At 44.1% G+C, this 6393-nt stretch overlaps 1 non-coding gene across 1 annotated transcript; it reads right to left on the bottom strand.

Annotated features, from left to right (window-relative positions):
* Positions 1 to 3285: 3285 nt before the first annotated feature.
* Positions 3286 to 3367, bottom strand: trnas-aga (transfer RNA serine (anticodon AGA)). The gene has a single exon. It is a non-coding gene; the product is annotated as a tRNA-Ser (tRNA).
* Positions 3368 to 6393: the final 3026 nt, after the last annotated feature.

Genomic DNA, 6393 nt, shown 5'->3' with positions numbered 1-6393 from the left:
TTTCTCTGGTGTGTCTCAGTAACTCAGGCTGTCACGTGCGACCTTGTACATACGTCAGCCTTCACCGCTGCCAACGTGGAGCCCCGCCCTATTTAAATGTCTCGCTTCACCTAATGATGATATTCATTGTTTTACTGTTTTGTTTTGGGTTTTTTCCCTATTTGTTTTTTTTTTTGTTGTTGTTGCTTTTTCTATTTGTTTGTCTTTTTTTTGTTGTTTTATTTCAATTAATAAAAATGAGATTATTAAAAGTCCAACTTTTTCCTTGTGGTCTGTTTGAATATCGACATTCTAGTGCATTTTTAGTTGAAGGCGTAAACCTCTCTTCGCAGCCCAACGTTACTTGGTCGCCTCCGGGTTAAGAGGCGGAGGTGGAAGTGGGAGAGATGGTTTTGGGTACCGTGCTCAGTACGCGGTGCAACATCGCATTAGGTACAGTCTGCTGAACCGTGTGCACGGTCATGTGACTTTCAGTTCCTTTTGTGCTGTGCTTATTTACACACTTCTCATTGTCAGTTATATAACTTTTTATATTTTATTCCTCTCATTTTACACGCGTGTTAAATTACTGCAGGCTTTTGGATGGAGGTTGAATTATGGAATTAAACTCCCCTAGCTGTGGAGCAGAACTTAAGCCCTCATTGTTTTAATTCCATCCTTGTTTGTCTTATTTATCCCCCAAAATCCCCATCGACATGAAGGGTCAAGCTGAGGCCATTGCATTTCCACTGTGCTGCGTTAGCCATATGGTGGTGGTGGTACAGTGCAGATGGGGATAAGCCTTCACATCAATTTGGTCATTTTAAGGAGATCTGATGCCTTTAATGGATAGAATTTAAGCCTTATTGTGTGCGGATGTAGGGATGTCAGCAGACTCGGGCCACGTTTTTTTTTTTTTTAAGATCCTGTCATTGCAGGCCAGCAACATCCCGTTAGGAATTTTTCTGCTTCCAACACCTCGGCTGATGTTTTGTTGCTGATGAGGGTAACTCATCAGGTCAAGGCCTGTCTTACGTTATTCTAATCCCAAAATATGAAGTGCATTGAATTGCCGCTGGACTACTTTATTTTCTGGTAGATATTCAGTTATGTAATGTTCTGAATTTTGCACAGGTTGTAAGCTGAGGGGAACAGAATTGCCCACCAGTATATATCCTGTCCTGATTTACATTTGTTTCAAGAATCCTGGACACATACCATTTAACCAGGACTTTCCGGGAAAAGCGGGTCGTCTGATGGTGTGACCGTCCGGACGTGGGGGCTATTTTTAGCTCCTCGTGTGCACGATTGGTTCATTCCAAAGACGCATTTTGGATAAAACCTCCTCTCATCACAACACCAGGATCAAAATCCAGTTCAGTCCTTCATATTTTAAGAGAAAAGAAATGACTGGCGTGGATTTGAAGGCTCCACACAGCTCTACTCTGTAGGAACGATGCCGTCGTGTTGCATGTTGAGCCATGAGAGGAGCTTCTGATCGTTGTGAGGAAAGAGTGCTGATTACGTTCTTCGCTGGGATTATGACCCCCCTCTCCTGAACTCCCTATGGACAGAGATGTTAGAGAGAGCTTCCACTTAAGCCCTGCTTTTGGACCACAGCCTTTGGTTCCTCTTCATGACATTTAAATGACATTTTGTGCCTTTTCTCTGTCAAGCTGCTGATAAAGAGTTCATAAACAGCACACTTTCACTACAGGCAAATCCTTCTGAAAGAAAGGACAGCGTTTTAGCCTCTTATGGAATTTACTTTTTATTTCATATTTCCAGTAGCCGTGACCCGCTGGAACAACAGGTGCCGGCGCGTATTTAACTGGCCGAGCTTTTCGGCCAGATGACATCGCACTTACGTAACATGCAAATACTGATGTTCTCAAAAGCCCTCCTCCTCCTCCTCCTCCATCATCCCACAGCGCCCATGAAGCGGAGACACTGTATGCCAGGGGTCACTCGGGGAAATCCAGTCCGCAAGGCCGCTTCTTTTATTTAAAACGAGAAGGATGCTCATGTGGACGAGGGTTTTCCACGTTCATTCAGCCATAACATTAAAACTCCTGACAGGGGCTATAGTGTTTTTCAGGCACCTGGCGATGGGTGGTATACAATAGGGAGCACGTGAACATTCTGCACTTGAAGTTGACGCATTGCAAGTAGCGAAAGAACGGTCAAGCGCAAAGAATTGAGCCACTGACATATAGCATTTCCAAAACTACAGTGGGATGCTCCACGTCTGAGGTCAGTGGTCTTGACAGAAACGTGGTCCATGGAAAGAAAACCGGTGAGGCGAGATTCAGCGATCAGCCAAATCTGGTATGTATAGGAAGGTGTCTTGGGCGCGAAGGTGTCCATGCTGGGCACAGAGCAATGGAACATGGCAGTCAGGTGTGCTGGATCACATTTTCTTCTACATCATGTTGATGGTTGGGTCGGTTTGCAAAAGGTAACCAGGTCTTGCATCAACTAAACTCTCTTCATTAGGATTTTGTGTCCCACCACACAGCAAAAATGGTTTAAGAAAAAAAGTCAAATTCTCCAAATCCTAAACCAAGGGAAGATCTGGTATCTATGGAAGCACCAACACAACGACAGGATATACCGGATCTGCTGCCGAGAGGTCCGGTAATGTCCATGGTTATAATGTAATGGCTGATCGGTCTGGCTGATCACCGGTACATCTACTTCTCGTGCTTCTGGATCGGCAATGCTCCCCTCTGAATCTTCTAGAAATCTGGCTTTTCTAGATCCACTAAAAAATTCTACTCAATTTCAAATGTCAATTCAAATTAATTTTATTTATCACGTACATGCATATGCATGATATGCTTGTTCTGCCCTGTATATACAAATATATATGGGTCTTTAGTCTTATAGCTCATAGTGTGAAAGCTTCACTGGTATAATATCCGCTTCACGGACTGGCCGCTGTTTTCAAGCTGTTCGTTAGCGCCTCCTGCCGGACTATCATGGGCGTCACATCCGGAAAGAATTCATTTTCGTTTCTTTTTAATTCTTCCGTTAAACGCCACGTTTCAAGCCGTATGTAGTGTTTTATTGATTCGTTTGCAATTCTCGGCCACCGCGGTCAGGTGATGCGTTCTAATTGCCGATCATGTTTCGATGTCGCTCATTTCATTTCCATCTTAGTCTAGCTCCGGCGTCGCGCACCAAGAAAGCCGGGTATTTATATAAAAAAATAAATAAATAAATAAAAGCAGGGTACTTCTTGGTTCGGATTCTGTCTAGCGCAGCACGCCACCACCATTCACACCGCTGAAGTCAAAAATGTGTCGTAGTCGGCAGGATTCGAACCTGCGCGGGGAGACCCCAATGGATTTCTAGTCCATCGCCTTAACCACTCGGCCACGACTACTCGTGGACGACGCCGGGATAATGTCGAAAATCAGCTGTGCGGCGCTGCTGAGTTCTTCTGGGCGTATGGATGGCCAAATGGGCCACGATTCGCTTGCATTTTAGGTTTATAAGAGAAGCGAAAGTGAAGTGATTGTCGTTGTGAAACACTGCAGCACAGCACATGGTGCACACAACGAAGTGTGTCCTCTGCTTTTAACCCTTGGGGAGCAGTGGGCAGCCATGACAGGCGACTGGGGAGAAGTGTGTTGGGACGATTCTTTGCTCAGTGGCACCTGAGTGGCACCTTTGGTGGATCAGGATCCGGTAACCTTCTGACCTTCTCATTACGGGGCACTTCCTTAACCACTAGGACACCACTGCCCCTATTTGAGTTCTTTTGAGTAAATTGAGTAAATAAGAGCAGCAAAAAAACATAAGCACAGACACTTATGTCGACTGTATAATATAAGATTCGGTTTTCAAGTTGTAAAAGTTGTAAACAAAAAAAGTAAAAATAAAAAATATGTTGGTATATACATAAAATATATATTTGTGAGATTATACCTATGTACAGTGTGGGTAGATAGACATATTGCACTTTAGATCCTGTCGAGAAATGAAGATGGTGTACTGGATGTGTGTGTTAGTGTGGTCAGCTGTTAGGTTGCCTGGCAGGAAAGACCTTCTGAATCTCTCTGTCCCACATCGTAGTTGCCGCAGCCTGCCACTGAAGGAGCTGCTCAGTCCCATCAGGGTCTCTTGCATGGGATGGGAGATGTTGTTCAGCAGGGATGACAGCTAAGCCACCATTGTCCTGTCCCTCACCACCTCCACTGGGTTCAGAGGGCATCCTAGAACAGAGCTGGCCCTCCCGATCAGCCTGTTCAGTCTCTTCCTGTCCCCAGCAGAGATGCTACCTCCCCAGCAGACCACACCATAAAAGATGACTGAGGCCCCCACAGAGTCATAAAAGGTCTTGAGTGGGTCCTTCACCCCAAAAGGCCTGCTCTGTCCTTTCCTGTAGAGGGCATCAGAGTTGTGAGCCAGTTCCTACCACCTGTTACCTGTGCACGTACTCAACATAACACCTTTTCTGCATGCGCTACAACCGAGCACGTGTGGACCTCTGGACCAGGCTGTGGTCTGTGTTAGCAGACGCATGGTCTGACCCGCCCATTTCTCCTCCCACAACAAAACAGCCACGCGACAGCAGTACGGCGAGCTGGAGAGGACAGGTGAGGTAATGTGCCTGTTATTCGTATTTCACAGCTGTCTCAACATTTCTTGGCAGCACATAATAAATTGCACGGCTGTTTGGAAGTGGATTTTTGTGCAACTAATTTGCATGTTTACTGTCCAGTTAAAGCTGTGACGTTCTTGAATAATTTTTATCACCCTCACTGATGTCTTTGGTATTTAGCCTGTACCAGACGATTAAACTGGAAGTTTGTCAAGTTTTTTTTTTTTACTTTTATTAACAACAGTCAACGTAAATACAAACAATAACAACCATCCTGAGATTGGGCCCAAGCTCTCAAATAAAGATATATATATATATATATATATTAAATTACAATCAAAAAATAATAAAAATGAATAAATAGACAAACTTCAAGCAACAATATAAACTCAAAAGAGACATAAGTGGCCTATCCAACAAGGCCTTGAACTGGTCCCCATCTTCTTTTAAAGATGTGAGTCTTCAACTGTAGTTGTGCTGTCAACTGTTCCATTAATTATAATGGGCTGATTTGTTGTATCTACAGTGAGATTGTGGGTGGTTCAGGTTTCAACCAATAAGTTGTTACTTCTTCGCTTTTTTTAATGTGTAGATCTGTTCAAAGGCACCACGGTTGGTAACGATTTCCTGAATTGGAACTGCAGCAGGCTGTTTTGTTGCGGGAGGAGAAATGGGCGTGGTTGTGTTGGGCCAGTGGGCAGAGCAGGCGTTAACATGCAGCCGAATTGTGGTGTGATTGGCCTGCCATAGCGCCGAAGGACCGAGGACCCGCCAGACGCGGCATTTTACCGGCTTATGTCGCAACGCTGGTCTGGACCAGGCAATTCTAAATACCGTGTATTCACGCTATTAAACCATACGCGACAAGTTGCAGAACTAAACTCATCAACATGGGGTGACGAGGCAGAGAAAATGGGGTTGTAACTGTTTCTACTTTTCAAAAAGCAAACACTATACCATCGTTAAACATATGTAATATGCAATTAAAATGCAGTAAGTACATTAGAATACGTATGTACAACAAGGTCAGAAAGTTAAAATACAAAGAAAAAAATGAAAAAGCTAAATAAGATTTTGCATATATATATATATATATATATATATATATATATACACACACACACACACACACACACACACACACACATACATATACACACACACACACACACATATATATCAGGATTGCAGGTATGGCACAGAGGAATGAAGAGGTAAATTAGGGCTACGGGTAGAATTTAGTGTACGCAGCTCCTCGTCCTGGCAATGGTCATCTCTAAACTCGACTATTGTAACTCTCTCCTGGCTGGAGCTTCTGCAGTCACCGTAAAACCGTAAAATGTGGCAGCCGGCCTCATCGTCAACCTGCAGAAACACACCCATGTCAGGCCTCTTCTCACCTCCCTCCACTAAACAGCTCCCGGTAGCTGCTCGCATTGAGTTTAAATCCTTGATGCACCCTCTTATATCAACACAATGCTAGCCAGATACACTCCTGCACACCCTCTCAGATCTGCAAACGAAATGAGACTGAAAATCCCCTCTTCACGGGGTCCCCGATCCCAAATCGGCTCTGTTCTCCTTTGTTGTCCCTGGCTGGTGGAACAACTTGCCCTGCTCCATTCGACTAGCCGAGACTACCACCACCTTTCAGAAACATTCAGAAAACCCACTTGTTTAAAAAGTATTTCAAACGAGTCTAACACTAACACATGCACACATATTAAAAAAAAAATACTGAGCAGGTTCTATTCTTGACAAGTTAGGCCTTATCGGGGCACTTAGTTTTTGTAACTCAAAATCTA

This window comes from Denticeps clupeoides, chromosome 7, assembly GCF_900700375.1.
Source record: "Denticeps clupeoides chromosome 7, fDenClu1.1, whole genome shotgun sequence".
Lineage (NCBI taxonomy): Eukaryota > Metazoa > Chordata > Actinopteri > Clupeiformes > Denticipitidae > Denticeps > Denticeps clupeoides.
Note: the sequence above shows the minus strand (reverse complement) of the source record. Positions and strands in the feature narration are given on the sequence as shown.